Below are 27,073 nucleotides of genomic sequence, written 5' to 3' on the forward strand. Positions count from 1 at the left end.
TATTTTTAGCACTTTAGACTCTTCCTATTTTATTTTGAGTCATTAAACAAAAATTTCCTCAAAGGACCTTAGACTCCATCCAATTTGAGCAACAGTGTGAGAGAGGAAATGGTGTCAGGAGGAAAAAAAAAAAAAAGATGAATCTACTTTTGTTTACTAGTGAATGCATAGTTCTTCCACAGAAGAAGCTCTAAATGGAAAGGGCTCCAGCTTTATATGTGTTCAGTCATATGTTCAGAAGTAGGTAACACTATCAAAAAATATAAAGCATCTGAGATTATTTTCCCTTATTTGAAAGCTGGTGTATGAGTCTGCCGTAGTTTCTTGGGTGTTGATAGAAGACGCAGACTCATGGTTCAGAAATAATATAGTTTATTATTCACAGCAATAGAGGTAGCCAGAATATTAACAGTATTTGTGTATGTGTGTGTATTTGTGTGTGTGTGTGTGTGTGTGTGTGTGTAGGGGTGGGAGTTATATATCAGTTCTGAGCCTCAGTTCCCACAAGAAGAATCAAAACAGAGGCAGATAATATTTGCAAACACAACAGGTTAAGTTAAAAAAAAAGATACTATTTCTGTCTTCCAAGTCTATTCAATACAACCATCTTCAAAGGATGGCCTAGAACAAATAATAAATGCAGAAATGTAAGCAACCAATTGAAAAGTGTCTCCCAAGAAACATACTTTGAGAGTATTCATTTGACAAAAATACTATAGGATATTACATGGATCAGGTGCATTGAATACTGGAAGGTTAAAATTACAAGGGACCAAATATTTTTAAGCAGTTCTGGCATCCAGTAGAGTTCAAATAGGTTTTATAAGATTGAGGAAAGAAGCCATCAAAACCTGGGCCCAGGGGCCCCTGTGTAGCTCAGTGGGTTAAGCCTCTGCCTTCGGCTCAGGCCATGATCTCAGGATCCTGGGATCAAGCTCTGCATCAGGCTCTCTGTTCAGCAGGGAGCCTGCTTCCCCCCCCCCCTGCCTCTTTGCCTACTTGTGGTCTCTGCCTGTCAAATAAATAAATAAAATCTTAAAACAAAACAAAACAAAAATCCTGGGCCCAATTTTCCCAAAAGTATGATTCTGATTCTAGTCTCTATGATGTTATCCCTTGAAGACAATGCCTCTAATTGAGTTGAATTAGTTTACTAAAGAGCATACCCCCATTTGTTGTAGGAGATGAACAATATGCAAGAGGCAAAATGCCACATGGAAGCCACCTGGTCTTCAGTGGAATATAGAATCAGTTCCTTTGGGATAAATTTGTTCCACATTTGACTTCCCACTTAAGGGAAAATAAGAGTGCCTTCTAATAGATTTTAAATAGGAAATGACAACGGAAGCTTATACAAGATTATAAAATGGGAAATTTCATTTAGATAAGCAATCATTTCAAAGTCATCTTCTTAATATTACAGACTCTTCACATAATCATAATTTTATTTTGGTATTATATGGTAATTTCAAATATAGTAAATATAAAGAATTTACCTCTGTAATTATAGCGAGTCTGGTCATAGTTTAATGGCAACAAATCTTCAATTTAGAAGTATGGTCTACCAATTATTAATACATTTGGAAATGGTGTGTCATCTTCACTCCACTTGTCTCACTAAAACAGTGAGCCAAAAAAAGTAGGTCCAAGCTGTTTACTATGGTCAAAATGGGTTGCTTTTGCACTTGGTAAAGAAGCAGTCATATTTTGGAAGAAGAAACTGAGGCTATTAATATTTTCAACTTATTTTCAGAAAAGGAAAGAAAGGATAATCTAAGCTAAAGCCAAAATCTTACACAAGGTGGCAGGAGAATGATCTTTTCCCAGATAAAGGGTTTTTCATCTTAGCCATGTTAGGAGGAAGAAGAGATGAGACATTGTGGACTTGACTAACGTTTGTACACTGTTCAAAAAGTTTTCAAAATAATGTGTATTATTTTTCTTCTTTTAGTTGAGACAAAAACAAACAAACAAACAAAAAACACTAATGAGCTTACTCTTAAAAGGAGGTAAACAAGAAACTAGCAAAGATTGAGTGTTAGGTATTGTCCCCCTCCTTTTCTTTTTAATTATGTTATGTTAGTTACCATACAATACATCATTAGTTTTTGACGTAGTGTTCCATGATTCATTGTTTGTGTAAAACACCCAATGCCCCATGCAATATGTGCACTCCTTAGTACCCATCACCAGTCTCACCCATCCCCACATCCTTCTCATCTTTAAAACCCTCAGTTTGTTTCTTGGAGTCCATAGTTTTTCATGTTTCATTTCCCCTTCCAATCCCCCCACTTCATTTTTCCTTTCCTTCTCCTAATGTCCTCCATGCTATTCCTTAGGTTCCACAAATAAGTGAAACCATATGATGATTGACTTTCACTGCTTGACTTATTTCACTTAACATAATCTCCTACAGTCCCATCCATGTTGATGCAAAAGTTGGGTATTCATCCTTTCTGATGGCTGAGTGATATTCCATTGTATCCTTGGATCACATCTTCTTTATCCGTTTGTCTGTTGTAGGGGATCTTGACTCTTTCAACAGAATGGCTATAGTGGACATTGCTGCTATGAACACTGGGGTGCATATGGCCCTTCTTTCCAGTAAAATAGAGCTAGCCTATGACCCAGCGATTGCACTACTGAGTATTGACCTCAAAGATACAGATGCAGTGAAAAGAATTAGGTATTGTTAAAGCACAAATGCAGGGGATAGAAGTTATGGTACAGAAGAGGGAAGGGCAACCATATGGCAGAGTAGAATAAAGTAGCTCAGGAAGAAATTAGTCATATCCAGATATTGTAAGGCATGTGGGGTTGGCAGGGAGAGCATGAGAAATCATGAGAGAAGAGAGAGAAAATGGACCAGGCAGGAGAGGTTTATAACATTTTAACATCTAAGGTAAGCATATGCAAAGCAGAATAGGGAAAGAAATAAAAGTTCTTATAAGAATCAATACATAAGGAATAACGTGGAGGACACTGGGAGATGGAGAGAAGTGTGCTGGGGGAAATCGGAGGGAGAGACAAACCATGAGAGACTGTGGACTCTGAGAAACAAACTGAGGGTTTTGAAGAAAAGGGTGGCAGGTGGTTGGGTGAGCCCAGTGGTGGGTATTAAGGAGGGAATTTATTACATGAAGCACTGGGTGTGGTGCATAAACAATGAATTTTGGATCCCTGAAAATAAACTAAAAGAAAAAAAAGACTGACTACAGACATGGAACTCAGTGTAACACAGATATGGAACTCACTGTAATACCAGCCACTTCCCACCGACACACACAGACTATGATAATAATAAATAATAATGCAATTAAGAAAATTTCCTGCCAAATAATTTTTCCTCTTTTTTATTTTTATGATTATTATTTTTATTTTATTTTTAAAGTTTTTATTTAAATTCCAGTTAGTTAAAATAAGGTTAATATTAGTTTCAGGTGTACAATATAGTGATCAACACTGCCATACAATGGCTTAAATAAAAAAATGAAAAAAATTTTTTTAAAGATTTTATTTTTAAATAAAACCTCTACACCCAAGGTGGATTTCAAACGTACAACTCCAAGATCAAGATTTATATATTTTACTGACTGTTCCAGCCAGGCACCCCAACAAATAAAAATTTTATAAAATTGTTGATTTTGTGGGAGTCTCATTTGCTTAGTCAGTTAAGTGTCTGCCTTTGGTTCAGATCAGGATCTCAAGAGTCCTGGGATCGAGCCCCATATTGCTCATGCTCTCTCTCTCTCTCTCTCTCTGGCTTTTGCTCTTAAATAAATAAATAAAATATTTTTTAAAAAATTGTTGAATTTGTTTAACTAGTTTTAAACTAGTAGACAGAGATGAAGATAAAGTATGATGTCATGGCACGGAATAATACAACTTACACTTTTTAAAAAAAAATGTGCAATGCAAGTTACCTCACTTCTTTTATCACCACACTGGGACTTTCCCTACTGAGTTGTTGTAATGTAAGGACCTATTTTATATTTTTATATTTTAGCAAGAGGCTTTCATTGAGGTTAACCCTTAAACTGTCCTTGCTCCCCTTCCCCCAGGGGATTCACTTAAAAACAAGTCCTGGAAATCAGCTCCAGGTAACAAAGCCCATATACAAGGGTGGGTCAGGCCAGGTGGAGACATCAATGAGCAGAGGGGGGGCGCGGTGTTTGCATATTGTCTCCCTAGATACTAAGGAGTATGCCCCACTCCTCTGCTCTTTGGGAACCTTTTTGGCACTAATCCTAATCAAGGTGTAATAGGCTGGGTCAAATGTCTATACTAGGGTAAATTGAACCTCAATTGGTCACCTAGCCTCACTGTGGAGTTTCCTGTGTGTGTTAAAATCTCATTGGTCACCTGTGCGTGGCCAGGCCTGACTGCATGGCCTTTGCCCTTAAAAGCTAGACTGTGAAACAGCAAAGGGTTGCCTTCTCTCATAAGAGGTGTGGCCCCAAACGTTCGGTTAGATTCTTGATGCTTCGCATGAAATAAAGCTTTGCTTGACCTTTGCTTTACATCAGTCTCGCTCCTTTAATCATAGACCCATTATTGGGGCATAACAGTATTAATCTTAAAGTTATAAGTCCACAATGCATCCATCATCCATTCTACCCCTTAACATTCCCCTTTGGACAGACCCATGATCTAGAACAAGCCTTATTTTATAGTGCCTTGTAGGAGATTTTTTCTGCTGCCTAAATTGCCTACTTTCCTCTCACCATTACCACGGAAATTGGGTCCACTGAAACAAAGGGGTAGTGTAAGAAATTAAGACTTCCATAAATCTCTTTAAATAATAAAGTATAAGATAGTGATACCTTTTTTTCTGCCACATAACCAATTCTTGCAAGAATAAGGTCATATAAAAGAATTTACAACACATGCTAGCATTATCCTACTGGACCCAGATCATTTGTATGTTTCTCTGTCTCTGAGAAATGTAGTTATTTACATGACTGAAACCTGAAAATTGTTTGATATGACCACTAATATCACCTTCTTTTTTTAAAGCCTGTTTAAGGCTTCTGTAATACATAGGTTTTTTAAAAACTTATTAAGCATATTGTATATATCAAACACTTTAAAAATCTCTGCTTTAAAAAAAAAAAAACTCTACCTCAATGGAACTTTGAGTCTGAAAAAGATACAGGCAATATACAAGGCAACAGATAGAATAATTACATATTTGATTATATACTCTGAGGATGTCACATTAAATTGATATGAAAACGATCAGAAGGATCTGGATTTCTTGTCAAAATTTTTTGCCTTACAAAGAAATTGATATTTAGGGAAAGTTGTTACTGAAAGAGGTCCTGTGTCAACCAAAAATGTTAAATCATGATCTCGCTAAATTTTCCAGTTGTGATCATTGCTTTGTTTAGCTGTCTTCTATTAAGACTGAATTTAGTAATTCAGTCTCAGATTTCAGTAAGTCTTTTTTTAAAAGATTTTATTTATTTATTAGAGAGAGAGAGGGAGGGGCAGAGGGAGAGGAAGAACCAGACTCCTTGCTGAGCAGGCAGCTGATGCAGGACTGGATCCTAGTACCCTGGCATCATGACCTAAGCTGAAGGAAGACACTTAACCAACTGAGCCACCCAGGCACTCTAGACTGTAAACTTCTTAAAGGTAAAAAAGTTTATTCTTCTAGTAGTTCCACAGACATTTCTAACATCCATAAGAAAGCATGTACTGATGTAAAATGCCAGCAAATCAAATTATTTAAAAAAGAAAGAAAGAAAGAAAAGATATATCTGGATAAAGAGAAAAACAGAAAATCTAATAATACATTGAATTATTAGAGCAAAGAGTGGAGGAAGAGAAAATAAATATGAAATAGAGATTTCCACTAAAAGAAAAAAATTGAATAAGGCAGGAGATTTAGAAAATTATTATGACAGACTTGAGAAAAAAATAAAATAGGAATTTTTAGAAAATAGCAATAAATGAAAAGGTAAATTGTTCCTACCTTTATAATATTAGCTGTTTGTTGTTGTTGTTGTTGCTAATTTACCTATTTAAGCTAATAAACATAGAAAGGTTTCATTTAGGAATAAGGTTTCTATGTATATATATATATATATTTTTTTTTTCCATTTAGGGATAAGGTATATATATATATATATATTTTAATTTTAATTGTTAGAAAATGTGTCACAGAAAGTGTTTAAACTTTAAGATACAGATGCAACATGTAATGAACTGCATTGTTTGAACGTCTAATTTGTAAATGCTGTTAGAGGAAACTTGGTGGAAATGTTCCTATGTGCTTGTGTTTCTGGAACTAAGTATATTTATTAATAAGGAATAGTTTAAAATTATGAAATGACCAGGAGTGGACAATTTTCCTAATCCTATCAGCTCTTTGCAGCTCTTTTATTAGCCCCCTTCAGGAATATCAGCTTTTTTATCTAATTAAATTTTATATTAATGTGCTTTTGACTTTTGGCCTTTCTCTTCCTTCTGTTCTTTTTTTTCCCCTAAATTACATGTTTCTGTTTAACAGCTACTATCAATTCTTTGATATGAATTCTCAACATCAATTTACTAACTCCAGAGATGAAGGAGCATCAATATTTAGAAGCGAAGAATACAAAGCCTTGGGCATCTGGATGGCTCAGTCACTTAAGCATCTGCCTTCGACTCAGGTGGTGATCCCAGGGTCGTGGGATGGAACCCCAGGTTGAACTTTCTGCTCAGCTGGGAGCCTACTTCTCCCTCTCCTTTTGCCTGCAGCTCCCTTTGTTTGCGTTCTCCCTCTCTTTGTCAACGAAATAAAATATAATAAAATAATGTAAATAATACATTTATTTATTTATTAAAATGCAATTATTACACAATACATAATGTATTGCATAATTATAATAATGGTTAAATAATTTATTAAATATTTATATTAAATATATCAATTTAATTAAATATTTTTAGAATTTAAAATATTTCAAATTTAGATTATTAAATATTAAATCATTAATTTAATAAATAAATATCTAAACATAATTAAATAAAATAATTTATTTATTAAAATGAATAAAATAATGTTGTCATTATCTCAGCATGTATTTTTAAATAGTCTAAAAAAAAATCTAATAAAGTCTAAATACATTGAGTTCAGATATTTATACAAGTTAACCCAGACACTCAACCCACAGTTTCAAAACTTTTGTTTTTATCTACTACTCAAAATACGATTTTAATGTATTTATTTGTAACTTTGACATAGCAAGGAAACTTGGAGGAAAAGGAGACATTTGCTTTTAATATTTGAAAATTATTTTGTTGATTTAAAAAAATAAAAACCTTAACACGTGAGCATTTCTTCTTAAATAACACTGTGAAGTTTCTGAGTCGCATTCTATTAAAAGTGCTGATAAAATGGCCTCAGTTACTCATTTAAATTATCAGCTGAATGGGTAACAAATGAAGTAGAGAGCTTTTTAATTATTTATGAATGTATTGCTTGTGGATGGAGTGCCACATAGAGTTACCTCTCTTTTTGGCTTTGTTTTGTGAGCAGCAGTGGAATCTATGAATGAGATTAAACATAAGGACATTCACAGAAATTCTTAATGAACTTCTGGGGAAGGGCAATAAGTGCAAGGAAAAACTGCAGCAAGACTAATTACAAATTTCAAGTGGTCATCGCTTAATTATAGAAGCTTTTAAGTTCAAGTAATATATCATTTTTATGAGCCTATCATATTGTATTAATTACCACAAACTGCACTCTTGAACACTTATCTTTTCACATATTTCTTATTCTTAGTACTTAAAATTACCCTTATGATTGATAAGTAAATGGATTTTACTGACAATGCATTTATTTACATAAATAAATAATGCTGTTTATATATATAAAAACAATTGAATATGTGTATGTGTTCAATGAATTTTTTTTCAAATTAACATCTTAATTCTACCACATTAGTTACAAATAGATATAGACTTTATAGATTCATCAAATATTTTATTCTCAAATTTATATGTCCTTTGTGAAGTAAATGAAACTGTATATATTAAATATAATCCTATCACATGTAACAGTTACTAGTGCATCCCAGGACATACATAGGTCAGGTCCTCCTCAAGGCATCACGGATAACTGGATTTCACTTTCTATCCTAGGAGTCTTCTGTATATTTCTGTGGCTTTTATACTACAATCAGGAGGAAGAATTCTTTTGCTAAAAGCTTCCAAATGACTATGCGAGTAGATTATTTGTAGACTAGTGATATAATATTATTGTTTAATATGTGAAGCATGATAAAATAAAATGCTATTGCCATATTTAATTTGTTCAGTAAAGCATTCATTTAGTTATCAAGCATTCATTTTCTTTTTTTAAAGATTTTATTTATTTATTTGACAGACAGAGATCACAAGTAGACAGAGAGGCAGGCAGAGAGAAAGGAAGGGAAGCAGGGTCCCTGCTGAGCAGAGAGCCTGATGTGGGGCTCTATCCCAGGACTCTGGGATCATGACCTGAGCAGAAGGCAGAGGCTTTAACACACTGAGCCACCCAAGAGCCCCAAGCATTCATTTTCTTTATACAGAAGAGATAGAACAATATTATATAGTAGAAAAGACAGTAAATAATCTAGAAACCTTGATCATTTTGTTTTGGCAATTTTAGAACATAAAATTAGCTAAAGCTCAAGTGCAAGTTATATTTGTATCATAGGAGGAAAAGTTAATTAAAAGTTTGTTTATTACCATAGTTTAACACTTCAACGAAATGATAACGAGTCCAAAATCAATGAATATATGAAGTATACAATAAAAACAATAATCTTGAGTGTATGTGACTCACTGTAGGTATTGATAGGCTAGAAATCAAAGGGAAAGTATCTATAGGGTTTGTTCAGTTCCATGCTCATCAGATTAATAGGCTTTCTCATATTGCTTCCTTCACCACATTAATTTGTCTAATGAAGTTTTCAAGAGTTAAAGACAGTGATAGGTTCATGGCTGGAGAGAAGGTACAGAATCTAAGATAGTTCAGCAGTGCTTATTATTTAAGAGAAAGACAGCATGGGAGGTGAGGGGTATATCATGCATCCTGTTTTCACTCCCTTTGTGGAGCACCTACCCTGGAGGTCATGTAATAATAACCAATGACCAAAAAACAATAAAAAAACCCAAACATCCATGTGGAAGTGCCATCCCTGCCTGGAGATGAGTAGACTGCTCAAACAGATCCTGGGCAGGCATCTCAGCCCAGGCCTGTGTTGGGGAAGCTGGTTCCTGGCTTTGGGCGCAATCTGGAAGCCAGCAAACTGACGGGAGAGTGCAGCCAGGGTTAACAGGACTGATGATCTTTTTGCAGCCAGGCCGCGGGTGGACACCCGCTCAAGGAGCCAGGCTAGGAGGCTGCCCAGCGCCAGCGCTGGTCAAGCTTGTAGCCCCCGGGGCTTCCCCCGCGCCCCAGCCAGGGCGGGGCCTCAGGAGGGAGGGGGCGGGGGCAGGGCAGAGAAGGGGCTTTGCTAATTGCCAAAGCGAAAAGGGAGCTCACGGAGGACTCAGGAGGGAGGGGGGCGGGGGCGGGTGGAGGGCGGCGGGGAGAAGGCGCTTTGCTAATTGCCTAAGCTGGAAGTGAGCTCACAGAGGATGTGGCTGAGAGTCTGGGAGGAGGTGGAGGGGCTGGCGGAGGAGGGGCGGGCAGCGCCGCGGTGCTGTGCTGCGGCTCAGTCGGGACTGCAGGACCCACCGGACTCGCTGCCCGTACGCTCCCATGTGAGGCTCCGCTGTCCCGCTCCTGCTGCCTGCTGCCCCTCCCCGCCCCAAGGCTTCTCCGGACCACCCTCTGCACAGGGGTAAAGTGACACCGCGCCGCGCCCTCACCTGGAGCAGAAAGCGCGGACCCGACCTGGGGGCGAAGAGGGGGGTTGTGGAGGCCCAGCCTCCCGCGAACCCCAGGGCACCGGGACCACCCCGGACGCTGCGCCAAACCCGGGTCCTCATGGGGTCGGGCTGGGGACAGCGCCTTGCGAGGTGCCCCCCGCCAGCAGGCACGCTAGCCCCCATCTTTCCGCAGCCCCATGAGCCCGTGCTGAGGACCCCCTTCCCTCCCCCGCCGTGGCCCCGCTGCTTTTGTTCTGGACTTGGGATCCCAGGTGGAAACTAGTCCCTCAGACCTCCCTGGCAGCAAGGAGGGCAGGGAGGGATTCTTGGTTTCCTGCCCTGGGTCCTCCTCTCTCCCCATTCACAAGCCTTCTGGCTTCCCTTTACTCTCCTCATTGTCAGTTTTCTGAAATGGTTTTCTTCTGCATGTTGACCCAAAGAGCTATTTCATGAATGAATATACACGAAACTGAGTTGGGGCCCACCTGTGAGAGCCCACCTGTAGAGGCCTTTCATTAGAATGGTCTCTGGTTCTAGCCTCAGTTCAGAATACTGCATGTACCTGAGGACCAAGTCCAGATGTTTCTTTCATCTCTGACTTGAATTTGAAATCCTCCTCAGACTTCAGCTTCCAGGATTTCTCCAGTCCTTGCTCTCCCACTGTCTTGCTGGGGATCCGCCATGAGTGTTGAACACAGGAATGAATGAATGATATATACCCCAGACTGCTGGGGCTTTGTCTTCTTTTGCTGAGGTTGGAAAGGCTTGGGAGAGACCCCCTGTATGCAGATAGAGAGCTGCATGCAATTGCTTAGATAAACGTGTTCCCCACTTAACTGCTTGGGCATTGAACATTTCGCCCTTAACCTGTGGCTTGAGCAGTTAGGAGGAGACAATCTGGAGGTGAATCAGAAGATGGCTGAATCCACATGGTGGTGGTCTGGGTTTGGGAGATTTTCCTGTAGATTCAAAGGAAAGATATAAATTCTTCCAGTGGGGAGTGGTAAACTTTTTATCGATGGGAGATGGAAAATAAATGGTCTGGTTAAACTTTCCCGCCCCCTCAAAACCCATTATTTGAAAACACAAAAAGCAAAGTGAAGGGAGAAATCCTCCCACCCCCATTCCCACTCACCTCCATAGCCATCTCCTCTTCCAAGAACCTAACAGACAAGGTGCCAAGAATTGTTAGGTACCAGCAGTGGTCTCAGATCTCATTCAAGAATCATGGTGAAAGGCTTTCAAATAGATTGTGGGGGAACAGGGGTCCAATTAGGGGGGACAAGTTTAAGGTTTGCCTGGTCCCCTAAAAATTAATGGCACTAGAGAAGATGACCTTTGGGAACTATAGCTTAATGGATACAATGTGTTAAAAGCTTCAGTGAGTCATGGTGGAAAGAGGCTATGAGGGCAGCAAACACAGTCCTAGATGATGTTATTAATAGCATTATAGGCTCTAGATTTCCTGTGGTGGTGTTCTTGGCAAGACCAGCCTGGCCAAAGTGGATACTCTCAACCTGGAACAGAGGGTCTTGGAGATGCCAGCACGTGAGGTATGATGAGAGGGTAAAATGATAGGAGGTGTCCTTTGGAAGGACTGACTCCTTGACTTTAAAAGGGAGAACCCAAATCTGTAGGTGAAATCTTTCTGGCTACAAAGAGGGCCAAGGCCTCCTAAGGCCAAGGTCTCCTCGTCACTTTCAAAGATGTCGAAGAATATATTCAGACTTTTCAAAGATGTCCTCATATCATTGGTTCCCACTCTGGAATTCTATCAATAAGGTGAGAGTTCCTCTAGTTGAAAAAGAGATCTAAAAAGACTTCCCTTTCTCATGTAATTTCTGTAACCTCCAGGACACACCCCTTCCAGCTCTGTAATGAAGCCACAGCTGGTGCCAATTTGTGGAACTCCTTAAAGTCTATTCTCCCTTATATACCCCCGGACCAAGTTCCCATGCTCCCTCACCTGATTTCCTGCACTCACCTCCCACCTGGTGTGTTCACACCTGCAAGTGCCTTTTACCAACCCCTTTGCCAAAAGGCAGCCAGAGTGACCTTTCAAAGACCTATCAGTTCCTGGCATTTGTCTCCATAGAAATCTGCACTGATCTTCTAACAAATTCTCAGTCCTCCAAAGGCACCCATAATCCTCCCATCAGTCTATTCATACCCCTCCAACTGACTGATGCCTGTTCTGCCCCATCTCTCTGCCCTTCAACCACACTGCCTCCTTCTTCCTGTGGAGACCTCTCATGGCACCTGCCTCCAAGCACAGGTGATTCCCATTGATGGGAAGACCCTCTTCTCTCCCCCATCTCCCCACTCCAGTTACTCCCACTTATTCGTGAGCTCACAAGCCCCATGGTACACACTCTCCATGCAGCCTGCTCTCTCTTTTCTAGCACTGGCCTCCGTTTCTAGCTGTGGTTGTGTCATGGATGTCCTTCCCCAGCCAGCCTCCAAGCTCTCCTTCCCTTTAGCTCCAACACCTGACACAGTGCCTGGCACGTAGTAAGCCCTGGCTAGCTTCTAAGAGCCTCACTGAGGGACTGAAAGCATTTTAAAAATGTCACTACGTAGGCTCCAAACTGTAGGCAGAAAAAGCTTTGCCTGGATTGACATTTTAGAGACGTATTGGTCAAGTTGAATGTGTTCACTGACTTTGCCTTGTAAAATTAAAAAAAAAAAAAGGACCTCTGTATCGCTTCGCATCTACCGAAGGCGCATGTATACTACTAGACCACGTTATGAGCTTAATGGAAGGAGACAAGATGTTTTCGCTAAGAAAATGTATAAGACTGTTGAGGTCAAGTGGGAGGAAACAGTCCGTTTGTTGGAGCATTGCTATCTTACTCTATCACAGCCACTCATAAAAATCTGACACGGGGTGAGTCAGAATTGTCTGTCGGAGACGAGTTAGATCTGGCTCATGTTCCTACAGACATGAAAGCCAGAAACGAAGAAGGAGGCTTTGAAAGCGTGGGTTGAGGAGGCCGTGTGGTTCACTGCGATGAGCTAAGTGCCCAGGGCCACCAGCAGACATGCTGGCCTGTGTCCCTCCTTTGTTCTGGGGTCCCTCTTGCACCATGTGGTGAGGCTGGTGGCTGGGAGCAGCTCAGGACAGGACCTGGTGGCATTTTACCTCTCCCACCCTCCTGTGGGCTCCAGTGGGTCCCAAGGGACAGCCTGCCTTCCTTGAAAAGCCCAGTAGCACTGGGAGCAGAAACTGGGGCCAAAGAGTGAGCACCCTGTTTCACAAGCTGGACCAGCCACCTCTTCTTCAGATGCAGGGGGAGCCCTGGCATGCTGACTCCTCCCTTCTCCCTTTCCCCTTTCCTCTCTTCCTCCCTCTTTCCTTCCCCTCTCTCCTTCCCTGGTGGTGCCCTTTCCCAATGCCCACTTCATCCCTTTTCCTTTCTACATGCCTGTCTTCTAGAGTTTCTTCTCTTTCCTCCCCATTACTTCCCTTCATCTGAATCTCCTCTTTGGTTCCTTTGTCCCTGCTCTCTGCTCCTCCTCCCCTTCCCTGGCTCCTGTTCAGCTCCATCGCTAATGCAGGCAGAGCTGGATTAACATGCTCACTTGCTAGCTCAGCCACCCTCCAGAGAAGTCACTCTTCGGTGGCCACCTTCCTGACCCCCTGGTCGCTTCTCCACTTGTTCAGATATTGCTCTGAAGTCTGAGGAGGACAGAGCGGGGCTGCCACAGAAGCAGGCCAGAGGAGAAACCAAACCATGTGTCCACACTGTCCCCCAGCACTGCTGCTCTGAGAGCTTTCTGAGTCCTCAACAGGGTTAGGATTTAGAGGCTTCTTCAGAACCGGGAGTGAAAACAACCATAGGTCAAAAGAAAAGCTACGGCCCCCACACAAAAATAATAATCACAAATGAAAACTATGTTAACTCTGAGTCCCAAAGTCGAAAAATTGCCTTGAATCTGTCACTAGAAAGCACCCAAGGCCTCACTCTCTGGGTTCTGGGTGCCCTGGGAATGGCAGGAGGCTCTGACAGGCGCGTGGGAGTGCGGAACTATGGGGGCTAGCCTGCCGGCTGGCGGGGGGGAGGAGGGGGTACCTCCTGTGGCGCCGTCCTGGCCCGACCCCCTGCGGACAGGGTGTGGTGCGGCGTCCGAAGTGGTCCTGGTGCCCTGGGGTTGGCGGGAGGCTGGGCCCCGACCACCCCACACCCCGCTCCTGTCCTGCGTTTTCTGCTTCAGGTGAGGTCGCATCGCGGTGTCACTTTACCTGTGAGCAGAGGGTCCTCCAGAGAAGCCATGGGGTGGGGAGGGGCAGCAGGCGGCCTGAAGGCCTGAACGGGAACGGGACACCGCTGCGTCAGGGGCTAGGCTGCAGCGTCGGAGCACAGGGGCAGCGAGTATGGTGTGTCCTGCAGTCCCGAATGGGCTGCAGCACAGCACCCTGGCGCTGTGCGCCCCTCCTTCCCGCCTGGGCAATTAGCAAAACCCCTGCTCAAGGCCGCCCCCGAACCGCCCCCCCCTTCCCTCCTGAGTCCTCAGAGAGCTCACTTCCAGCTTCAGAAATTAGCAAAGACCCTTCTCTGCTCCGGCCCCGCCCCCTAACTTCTGAAACCTGAGCCATGGCTGGGGTGCGGGGCTAAGCCCTGGCATGCTACTGCATTGCCAGCGCCAGCGCTGGGCAGCCTCCTAGCCGGGCTCCCTGAGCGGGTGTCCACGTGCAGCCTGGCTGCGAATAGATCATCAGTCTTAAACGCCGGCTGCACTCTTGGGTCAGTTTGCTGGCTTCCAGATTGCGCCCAAAGCCAGGAAACAGCTTCCCCAGCACAGGCCTGGGCTGAGATGCCTGCCTGGGATCTGTCTGAGCAGTCTCCTCCACTCCAGGCAGGGATGGCACTTCGACCTGGATGTTTGGGTTTTTTGTTTGTTTTTTTTGGTCATTGGTTATTACATGACCTCCAGGGTAGGTGCTCCACAAAGGGAGTGAAAACAGGACGCCATATATAAGCATACAGCCATTCTAGAAAAATAGCTTGGGGTTCTCCTGGAAACGCTGCATTGGTCCTTGCACTATGGTTTAATAGAAAAGGGATTATGCACCAAGTTACTTAAATGAGCATAGGTTGAAATCGTTTACTGAGAGTAAATATTTTAAATAGTTATATTTTAACTAAATCTATCATCAATCATAAATCTATTACACGAAGGTTACAGGCAATTTAAAAGCAAGAGCACTCTCTTCAGGGTTTTAAATAATCCCTGTCTGTCTTGGCACATGAGAATGCAAAGATAGGAAATGGTTTGTAAAAGATCATATAATAGCTTTTACTAATTCTATTTATTTGACAGACAGAGATCACAAGTAGGCAGAGAGGCAGGCAGGAGAAAGATGGGGAAGCAGGCTCCTGGTCAAGCAGAGAGTCTGATGAAGGGCTTGATCCCAGGACCCTGAGATCATGACCTGAGCCCAAGGCAGAGGCTTAACACACGGAGCCACCCAGGCGCCCCCAGATGAAATACATTTCTGACTTAGAAACTTCAGATAGAATTATTTTGTCCATGATGACAACTGAAAAAAATGTGTCATCCCTAAACCTAACCTTAAACCCTACCAACGCTGAAACCTAAGCTGACCTTAAAGCCCAAACTAGAACCCTGAATCCCAAACCTGGAATGGAACCCAAAGCCTGTACCTGAGCCCTGGATCCAAGCCCTGAACCACGAACCCAAACCCTAAACCAGACCTCCAAGTCATGAAACCTGAACCCAAATCTCAGCATGAAGTCAAACCCCAAATTAGACCTTGAACTTTATCCCATAAGCCCTGAGTCTTAAAGCCTAAATCATAAACTTAAAGCCCTAAACTATAACTCTGTTCCCTTGTCCTTCACTCTAAACCCTCACCCTAACACTAAACCCAAAGCCTGATCTAGAACTCTGACTAAAACCTGAACCTGTATCCAAATTCAAATGCTTCACCACACTTTGCTTAGGCACTTGCCATTGATGGATATTTGCAGTTTCTACCTTTTGATTCTTGTGAACATTGTTTGGGTTGGGGGCTAGGGTTAGGGTCTTGGATTAGGGTAGGGTCCAGGCTTGAGACCAAGTTGAGGTCAGAGTGTGGGTCTGCATCAGGGCCATGTTCAGTGACACTGTTTGGGTCAAGGACTGTTGTAATTCCACATTGTTTCCAATTCATTGTTCCTTAGCTATTTGGGGGGAAGTTGGGGGGTATTGGGCTCCATGCAGCTTGAATTTCCGGAATGAAATGGCATCAGCTGGACCCCAGGAGGGAGCAGGACCTTCCACTGAAGTGTGAGCTCCCACAGTCCTGCACTGCCTTGCACCGCCTGCAGAGGGCGCCAGACCCCAGCTCCGCCCTGAGCCAAGGCTGCACAGCCACAGCTGGGACCAGAGCCCCGCCTCTTCAGGACCCACTGTGGAGACTTCTGGAGAATGTGGGGCGCCTCCCACCCTGACAGGACAAGCTGAGGAGGGTGTGGCTCTGCATCCACACTGACCGGACCCGTTGTGGAGGACGCGCCCACACTGGCAGCAGTCCAACCTCCTAAGGACCAGATGCTGGAGGAGCTGAGGAGAAGCTGCCTGAGTGCACTGTCAAGGGTTTCGTGGTCTCAGGACCCCACAGAGGAAGGGCGCCCTGTGTAGACACTGGGGCTTCCGTCGTTTTGTGTGAGGAGACGTGGCCTCCTGCTGTGCTGTGCACGGGGCTGTGGGGTCCCCCCTTTCTGGGCTCGGGTGCTCCTCGGTCCTCGTCTGTGTTTGTGTGCTCGCGGATTCGGTTCCTTGGGCTCCTCAGATGGTCTGCAGTCAGGGAGCATCAGCCTTCTTCGGTGTTTGTGCTCTCCCCACCTCAGCCCTGCGGGGTCCTTCCCGTGTCCACACCCACTCCAGGCTTGCGCCGAGTCCAGAAATTCCGGAGCCAGAGTGAGGACTCTGTAGACGGTTTTGGGGAGAGTAGGTATTTTCCCAGTGTGGGTTCTACCCTGAGCACAGTGCCTCCCCATCTCCGTGTGTACCCCTCCCTGTCTGTCGTCATTGTTGCAGGGCTGTCAGATGACAGGTCTGTCACCTTCTTGGTTCAGGGGCCTCCCGGGTATCTTGCTGTCTTGGATGCAGGTGTAAATGAGATCGTTCTCCGCAGTCTCTTTTTGATGGTTCCTTCCGAGCACCTAGGAGTGCCACTAATTTGTGCATATTGATTTTGTTCCTTGCAAGATCTTGAATTTATTTGTTCGATTGGCCTTAAACTCAATCTGCCAGTTATTTGACCAGCAGCATGGATTTAATTGGGAAGAGCAGAGAATGGCAGTCTGGGCTGAGCAAGCTAAGGTCCCATCACAGGCAAGTGCGAGAAACAAAGGAGAGTAACATTATTTCATGGAGGAGGAAGAAGTTGGGAAGGGTGCTTGAAGAAAAGTCCCTTGGAGAAAGGCAGGGTGATGGAGAATTCTCACCAGCTGAGCTGCAAAGCTCCTACAAAAAGTCAGGAGATGAACCTCCAGCTTCTTGTGTGAGGCCTGGAATTGGTGAGTCTCTCCTGTGGGGGATTGCAATGTGGAGTCTGTAATGGGCACTGAGCAGCAGGCGCCCCCTTCCAGCCTCCCCTTCTGGCATCCCCAGTCCACTTTACTGGGGCTTCCCTTCCTGCTTTTGCACAGTTCTAACCAGCTTGTGGTGGAACGTTGTGGAAAAACTGAAATTCCAAATCCACTGCTTCTACTGCACCTGTGATACAGGGGCCCATGATTTAATTCTCCCACGAGTCTCTTGCTAACATGTGTCCTCTCCATGTTGGGTGACCTGGATCTGGGAGGGCTTGGACTCCATCCCAAAGTCTGATGTTCTCTCTGCTTCCGTGTCGTCGTGCTAACATGGTTGTTTGGAAGATTCATTTCCTCTGTGGTGATTTCAAAGTGCAGTCAGCTTGTTATAGCAGCACAAATACGTGCTGTCTCCACACTCAGATTCCCCAGCCGTCATTTCTTTACCACGTTTGCCACTTCACACGGGATGCTTCAGTGTGTTTGATCCCACACCAGGACAATGTCCTGCAGAACCACCACATAACCTGAAATGAGGAGATCATTACAGAACCCATCCAAGGGTTAGTGTTAGGAACCAGGGACATGGCAGGACTGACCTGAAGACCCCATGGAGAGCTGTCAGGGTGGCTGAGTTGACAGTGGAGGTGAGGGTGAGTGTCTGGCTCTGGCTTTGTGTCCAGGAGTCAGCTCTGTGTGGGTGTGTCCTCAGCTAGGCATGCAGATTTCTGCTCCTCTGAATCCTTTCCGGAGTTCCAAATGGCACAGTTTCCTTCTGGGCAGCAGGCTGAGTCCTCTGGGATTGCCCATGTGTCCCCAAATTGTAGGGCACCTACTGCAAGGCCTTTGGGGTCACAATCCTGAGAACCGAACCAAACCAAAGGTTATGGTTAGGGCCCACCACATGGCAGGCCCGATCTGCCAGCACTCTGTCCATCTTTCTGGGGGAGGAAGCAGTCGAGGGATTTGTTCAGGGTGAGTGTCAAGCTCCAGGTTTGCATCCAGGGGCCTGCTGAATATGGGGGTGTCCAGAGGTAGGAATGCAGATTTCAGTTCCTCTGAATCCTTTCTGGAGTTCCAAATGGCATGGTTCCTTTCAGGGTGGCAGGGTGAGTCCTATGGTGTTCCTCACTGTCCCCAATCTTTGAGGATTTGGAGCCAGGCCGTCGGGGACACACCTCTCAGGACAGAATCTAGGCTTAAGAGTTTGTGCCTATGGGCATGGCTGCACTGATCTGAAAGCACTGTGGCGAGGATCACAGGGGTCTGAGTTGAGAGCATGGTTCAGGATCAGTATCAAGGTCTGGGTTTGTGTCCAGTGGACCGCTGAATGTGGGGGTGGTCTCAGATGTCCAAGACGATTTCCCCTACTCTGAATCCTTTCCAGCATTCCAAATAGCCTGGTTTCCTTCTGGGTGGCAAGCTGAAATCTCTGGGATTTCTCAGGTCTTGCCATTGCCCTTGCAAGGGCAAGATACTTTTTACAGTAAAAGAATTCACCAGATGAGCTGAACAGCAGAAAAGACACAGCTCAAGAGTTAATCAGTGAACAGGAATATCATGCCAAAAACTTCTTTGATAACACACTACAGAGCAGGGGAAGATAGGAGAGAAAGCTGAGATATAAAGGACAAACCCTCCAACTTTACAACATCATTCCCTACTTGTTTATTTCCATTGCTGTCAGCTCCTTCCCAGTCAAAAATATGTCACCTGAGCCAGCCTTTTTTCTTCCTGAGATTGGGGCACTGCAAAGCCCACCAGAGGGGCCAAGGGCACCCCTATACCTGCTGAGCTGAGCCCATTTGTACCCCAACCGTGAGGAGGTACCAGCCTGTCCCCCTGGTGCTCCATGGTCTGTGGCAGTCCTTCCTTCTGGACCCTGCTTTGCTGCTCTATTTTCGCTAACCCTGGTCTCAAACTAGGGATTGCTTCTGGAAGAGGAACTCAGGGAGATGAGGCTCAGGAGGGTCTCCCTGCCTGGAATCTTCGTGTGAGGAGTGCACAGCCAACAGATTTTGCCCAGGGACTTGCAAAATGCAGAGAGGCAGATTTCTTTTCTCTCTTTCTCTCTCTCTCTAGCCTCATACTAACCAGGAGTTTTTAGAACTTTCTTCAGTGACTTCTAGGTGTAGCTTGGCCACTTTTTCACAGAAAGGCCACTTGAGCATGATGAAACACACGTATAAGCAATTACATTAAAAAAAAAAACAATAAGCCAATGCACACAGACCTTTGACAGCAGCACAGGACACTCAAGGGACCAGAGTCCCTACCTTGGGCAATAGTGGTAGAGGCCGGGTTCTGCCATGTAGGTCCCTAGACCTTTGGCAGTTTCCACGATTGCAAATCCAGACATGCAGAATCCTGAGGGACAACCTACTAACTGCAAAAGAGCAAAAATTCATCAGGATTCAGAGAGTGGAAATCCATTTGTACTGGAAAAGAAAGAAGTAGGCTTGCTGTGAATCCAGCAGGGAGGACAGGCATAGATAAAGGCTGGTGTATGGGTCACGGAAACTATTGTTTCTCAAGGGTCCTGCCCTCTCTGTAAAATGCTATGAGGACTGTCTCTTGGGGACCTCCTGCTTTCCTACCAGTGACACCCCCAGATTCTGCTTTGCTAGTCCCATGGATTCCTGGGGATACCCAGTTGATAAGCTATGCTGTCCTCATGACAACACTTGCTAATGGACTGAATGTTTGTGTCTTGTCCCAATTCAGATGTTGAAGCCCTGACCCTCAAGGAGTGCCATCAGGAGGTATGGGCTTTGAGAGGTGGTGAGGTCATGAGATTGGAACACTTGTGAATGAGATAAAAGCACTTCTGAGAAACGACCTGAGAGATTGTTCTGCCAGCTGTCATCCATGCAAGTCTACAACAGAAATATGGGCATTTGTAGATAATGAAGCAGTCTCTTGCTAGATATCAGATCTCCCAGGATCTTGCTTTTGGACTTCTCAGTCTCTAGAACTGCAAGGAATAGTACATGTTTTGCTGTTTCAGCCACCCAGTCTGTCATCATTTGTTGCAGCAACTTGAACTGAATAAAGCAGAGCCCAAGTCCTGGTTAATCCCTGCTTCTACTCATTTCCCCTCAGAAAGAGCTTCTAATCCAGAACTGACCTCTGCTTTCCATACACGTGCTTCAGACTCCTTCTGTGAGAGCCCAGACTTTGTAAAAGACTCCTCCCTCATGGCAACCAGCATTCTGTGACTCCTGAGGACTGTCCTCCCTGACTGTATTGAGTCAATCAAACTGATTTTGATTCTGGAGTCCCAGGATCAAGGACTGCATCAGGCTCCCAGCTTCATGGGGAGTCCGCTTCTCCCTCTGACCTTCTCCCCTCTCATGCTCTCACTCTCACTCTCTCTCTCTCCCTCTCAAATAAATAAATAAAAATCTTTTAAAAATCTGATTTTAACAGACCATAAGCTTGTTCTTGCTGGTCTTTGGAAGATTAGGCATTAGCCCTTCGGAGAAAGTTCTGAATGGCTGCTTCATGAAGGGGTGAACTGTGTCCCCAAAGTCTCTTTTTGCTGCCTTCTAATCACAGATGCTGAGACAAATCCTCCCAGGTGCTGGTTTTTCAAAGCACTTAATGCTTTGGCTTTGAAGTTCCTCACTTGACAGTTCTGCTTTAATCAGTTTGTGACAAAACAGCCAATTGGTGGTGGATGCAAAGTGCACTGATAAAGTTAATATCAGGGAACAATTTTTTGAATGTCATGCATGTGCACGTGTGTGCACACACATATCCATGTGCTAAGCATTATGGTAAATGTCTGACAAGAACTAAAAGATCAAAAAGTCAGGATACCCCATTAGCTGATATTTTTATTATTCCTACATCCTAATCTATGAAAAACAGGGTCAGAGAATAAGAAGTGGCAAAAAGAATCAAGATTTGAGGCAGTTCGATTTCTCAGCCAGCCTTGATCAATAGGCATGTACACCTGTGTCTAGTTTCAGGTCTGTGTAACCTTGCCATAACCTTGGATAAGCCATTCATCTCTCAAGTTCAGGTTCTTGGTCCAAGGAGGGAAGGGGCACAGGTTGAGTACCTCCAGTGGGACTTCCTGGCAGGCTTGTTCATCCAAGCATTCCTGTTTCAGTTGGAGTAATTGAAGCCAGTCTTTGTTTTACCGAAGGCCAAGCTTGTCCAGTGTGTCCATGCCACCAGCCAACAGCATTTGTCCATGCCATGTAACAACTGAGCAACATTCATAGGAATGGGGGGAGGAAAAGATGTCCACAGGTGTTGACAGATGTTCTGCATGGAGGAACAGGAGCTGGGGCCATCACCTGCTGTTTCTAGTGGCCTTCTCTGTCGAGTTAAAATAAATGGCAATTATTTGCAATGACAGGGGTGAAAGTAGAGGGTATTATGCCAAGCGAAATAAGTCAGTCAGAGAAAGACAATTATCATATGATCTCACTCATATGTGGAGTTCAAGAAACAAACCAGAATCATAGGGGAGTAAAGGAAAAAAATAAAACAAGATGAAGTCAAAGAGGGAGACAAACCAGAAGAGACTTTAAAAAAAAAGATTTTTATTTACTTATTTGACAAACAGAGATCACAAGTAGGCAGAGAGGCAGGAAGAGCGAGAGAGGAGGATGCAGACTCCCCAGGGAGCAGAGAGCCTGATGTGGGGCTCGATCCCAGGACCCTGAGATCATAACCTGAGTTGAAGGCAGAGGCTTTAACCCACTGAGCCAGCCAGGTACCCCTCAGAAGAGACTCTTAATCACAGTAAACAAACTGAGGGTTCTTGGAGGGGAGAGGGATGGGTGGATGGGGTAACTGGGTGATGGACATTAAGGAAGGCATGTGATACAGTGAGCACTGGGTGTTACAAAAGACTGATGAATCACTAACCTGTATGTCTGAAACTAGTATTATATGTTAATTAATTGTATTTAGATTAAAATTTTCTTTAAAAATAATTTTAAAATAAAATAAGTAACAATCCAATAATGATCAGAGTTATCCAGCAGGGAGTATCAGATCTAGAAGTCAGTTAAATTTAAGGGGCTTGCCAAAGTTTAGGAGAGTCACGCTAGGTCATTTTCCTGTGTGGGGAAGTCTTCAGGGGCAGTTCCAAAGACAAAGATTATTAATATTTCTCCTTCCCCCATTCCTCCTAGAGCCAAAGATGTTTCCTCCACTCACCCACTGGCCCTGTATGTAGGTGTTGCTTTCTCTCTACCAATCAAAAAATCAGTGAGTAACTATAACTTCACCTTTTCCAATATCCCCCTACCCCCGACCTTTGGTCTTTAATGGCCATGGGCAACAGGGACAAAGACATTTTTTAAAAACTTACAGAGATCTATTATGCTCTACTACCTTGGCCCGCATGGGCCACTGCAAAGGGATTCTGTGAACCGTGTACTCAGATGAATGGTCATTATCTTCAAAAAGGCAGGGGCAGTGATAGACACAGGAACCAAAAAAGCAAGAGTTAACGGACCATCAGAATAATGGAGTACCAACACTTTTATGTCCTTGGCTTGAATCCTCAAGGTCCAGTGTCTCAACAGAATTTTCATTTTGGTCTCATCTGCCTCACTTGTCCACCCCTGGGCCAGTTGGCAGTTATACTGAAAACCGGAAATTTTCCTTAGAAGAGAGAAAGAGTATTTGTCAGGTAAACCAAGGAAATGTCCATTATAGGAAGTTAGGCCTTTTGTCATGGTACTCCATTAGCACCCTCCTGACTGTTAAAGAAAAAAAAAATATTGTGACACCCATTAAAGAGAGTAAGGAAGATTTTATTCAAGGGATGCTACTATGATGAGATTTTATTGTATAGTATGGGAGAGAAATCTGGCTCAGCTCAGACAAATGGAGATTTACAGCTAAAGAGCATGGTGGGGATCACTGAATGTAAAATTAAGATGGAACATCAAGGGTAAGGATGAAGGGATTCTGGCTAAACCATCTGGACAGTAATATTGTTGAAGGAAGGCTAGGGTCATAAACTATTGAGATCAGGGGATAAGGAATTTTTTAAAAGACTTATTAATACATTTTAGAGAGAGGGAGCAGGGGTAGGGGTAGAGGGAGAGGGAAAGAGAATTTTAATCAGACTCTTCACTGAGCATAGAGCCTGAGGTGAGGCTTAATCTCAGGACCGTGAGATCATGACCAGAGTAGAAACCAAGAGTCAAACGTTCAACCAGCTGCACCAACCAGGTGCCCTGGGAATAAGGGATTGGATCAGATATTAAGGGTTATAGATACTGAAGCACCTGGGTGGCTTAGTTGGTTAAATCTCTGGCTTTGGCTTGGTCATGATCTGATCCCAGGATCAAGCCTGGCATTGGGCTTGCTGCTCAGTGGGGAGTCTGGTTCTCTCTCTCCCTCTGCTATTCCCCCTGCTCAGGCTCTCTCTCTGTCAAAATAAATAAATCTTAAAAAAAAAAAAGTGGTATGATACCAGGGGTGAGAGATAAGGAATTTGATCAGATATCAAGAGTAGGATAGAAGATTGCTGAAAAATGACCAAGCAGATTTCTTGCTAAAACTGGGCTAAGTGGGCGGAGCCTAAGGTCAAGGCTAGACAGAAAGAGGACTCAGAGGAACTTGACTCGAGTCTGGTCAAGGAGAAAATCTTCATCATCCATGACCATTGTATTTTCTGCAGTCACACATTTTATTAATTCTTTTATCAGACATTCAGTGAACGAGAAACATGAACGCAGCAGCAATAATATAACAAATGTAAGCGCTCTAGAAGAGACAAAGGCAGTATGGGAATCCACCTCATCAGATTTAGAATATGCATGACTCCATGACTGAATTACTACCACTGCTTGACTGTTGAGATTAAGATGTAGTACAGAGGATCAGAGGGAAGGGAGGGAAATCTGAATGGGAGTCATCAGAAAGGGAGACAAGCCATGAGGCACCTTTAACTATAGGAAACAAACTGAGAGTTGCTGGGGGGGAGGGGAGTGGGAGACATGGAGAAACTGGGTGATAGGCATTAAGGAGGACACGTGATGTGATGAGCACCAAGGGTTATCCACAACTGATGAGTTACTGAATTCTCTGAAACCAATGATGTACTATCTAATGGCTAATTGAATTTAAATATCTAAAAAAGGCACTTCAAAAAAAAAGATGTAGCATAACTCACAATATCCTTTGAGTGGAAGAATGTGCGGACTTTCCACACCTCTGCTGTCCAAGTCCCATGGCTAGTAGCCACATGTGGCTAATGACCACTTAAAAGGTGGCCAATTCAAATGGAGAAATGCTGTAAAAGCAGAATAAACACTGGCTTTCAAAGACATATTGTAACCAAAAGTCAGAGAGTATTGCCACCCTCACATCACAAACATCGCATGACTTCTACAGCTAATGAGAGTGGGACCCAAGATGAGAGAGGTCAACCTGAAAGTCCATGATGTCAGAAAGAACATGGAGAAGAAAGAGTCACAATCCTGGAGTGGATGGGCTGAGGACTGTCAGAATGCCTTTTTTTTTTTTTTTTTTTTTTGGTGATTCTGTATACGGACAAGGAGAATTCATTGGAGATGACATCTGTATGCCTCACATTTTCAAGGGAAAATTATGAAAACGCATATAGACCCACAGCCATAGTTTAATTATGTTTGAAATATATTCAGAACTACTCCAGTCAGTAAATTGCATATTTTCACATTTAGCTTCTCAATTTTCTCTTCGGCACCTCCCATTCTTGAAATCCCAACACAAATCACATCTCTTGCCTAAGGACCATAAACTACCTCACTATCAAAGGCTACAGTTCATTCATTCATTTGATTCATTCAAAGCAACCTAATCTTGAGTGATGTCTTAGGCGCTCTTCTAGGGACTGGTGACACGGTGAACAAAATAGGTAAAAATCTCACTTTCATGGAGCCTCTCTGGTATTTAGGGGAAAATCTTTCCTTATCAACATGAAAATACTTTTTATGGATGTTGCTTAGAATTTCAGTTTTTTTTTTTCTTGACAGTATCTCAGGTGATCATCTTTGAGGTGGTTCTCCTGAAAATATTTTTGGGGGGTACTGACTCGACTTTCTGAGTCAGACACTTTCCTAAAGACAGGGGTCAAAGGAAAAGTGACAACTGTCACTCTTGCAGTAAGAACAGGGATCACAATGCTTGAAACAGATATGCTGCTCAGCTGTCAGAAAGTCCACAAGGCTCCAAATGTGTGTGGCCAACTAACGGAACCTGTAACTCAGAGGTTATCATCCTGAGAGCAATGGGAAATCCCTCTAGTTAAGGACTCTCCTTGACGGAAGCTTGACAATGGCCTTGATTTACTTACTATGATGTTTAGGTAATTATACACATTAAGAAAAGTGCACAAGGCACTTACATTTCCATGATACCATCAAAGATATTGTTGTTTTATTAAAATGTTACATCTAGAGTTGTAACGTATAGAGTAGTTAAGTCAATCACTATGAGGTACAGGTGAGACTATTGTAACAGCCATACTTCCATAAAAAAGAAAAATTTTTTGTGGTTTCTGATCTAGGAATCAGCCAGTGAATAATTCTATATCAGTGTCCAGTTACCGGGCTAAACATGTAATCTATTTATATTTCTGAGGGTAAGCAGAATTGTGATCACTGAGCCAGCTGTATTCTAGTAACTACTCATTTACCCAACATAACAGATATAAGAAGGTAAAAGGCTTCTAAGGAGACTGGTTACTTATATTTTGAACCACATTTTGGCAGGTATAACTTGCAACTTGTGCTTAGTGGTAAGATTTCTGATATTTACTTTCTCCTTCCTTTGGCAAGTCAAGTTAGTTAAAAAGTAATTAGAGTAGAGTCCATTGTTTTTCTTAAATGCTTACAGAGATATAGAACTCTCAAGTTTCTTTACTAGACAGGATTAGATCACATTAGTGATAAAGATCAGAATGATTTACATTGCTAAAACGAGAACTTCCTGTCAGTTTGGAGAAAGCTCATTTTTATAACCAACATATTGGCTGGGCTAGAGATTAATGAGTGCTATGGGTGGGGTGATGAATGTGATATATTCAATGACCTGTGGAATTTGTTCTGTAATTTCCCCACTCCTCTGGTCAGCAGAGCGTCTTCTTCAGTACCCAGCACTGCCCATAACTGCATTCAGAAAATCACTCTCCAAAAATGGTTATTTGTTTTGCCTTTTTTATAATTTTTTAAAACATTTGATTTATTTACATGTCAGAGAGAGGGAATGAGAGCACAAGCAGGGGGAGCAGGAGAGGGAAGGGGAGAAGCAAGCTTCCTGCTTGGTGGGATTGCACAAGGGCTGAAGAAGACAGAATGGGAAGGGGACAAGGAGAATAGTGGGTTTCAGATTCTTGGGAACAGAGCCCACATCTATTTCTATGTTTATCTCACTGCTATAAACCCAGGTCACAGCAGAGTGCCTGCAGCAGAGTCATGGAAGTGCTCCAGAACTGATAACTATTGCTATTTATACTACTAACATTCCTCCACAAAGGGCCAAGTGTCATAGCTTCTCCCAGTTCCCCACACTGAACGCAATGAAGAATCAAACTATCGGGTGGAGGATGGCGAGGGGCATTTAACAGGACCCAGATCACAGGAGCCATATTGTATTGCAGGACCAGGGGTCTTACCAGTGACTAGGTATTCACTCCTCTTGAGAGGCTAGCTCCTTGGATCTCC

General features: G+C 43.4%; 1 long non-coding RNA gene across 1 annotated transcript in view; it reads right to left on the reverse strand.

Annotated features, from left to right (window-relative positions):
- LOC309857145 overlaps window positions 1–14,118 on the reverse strand; it is a 28,220-nt gene extending 14,102 nt beyond the window's left edge. The window contains exon 1 of the long non-coding RNA XR_014307498.1: window positions 14,093–14,118. This is a non-coding gene — a long non-coding RNA (uncharacterized lncRNA). The remainder of the gene's footprint in view (window positions 1–14,092) is intronic.
- Window positions 14,119–27,073: the final 12,955 nt, after the last annotated feature.

Source organism: Mustela nivalis, assembly GCF_964662115.1.
Source record: "Mustela nivalis genome assembly, contig: HAP1_SCAFFOLD_428, whole genome shotgun sequence".
Lineage (NCBI taxonomy): Eukaryota > Metazoa > Chordata > Mammalia > Carnivora > Mustelidae > Mustela > Mustela nivalis.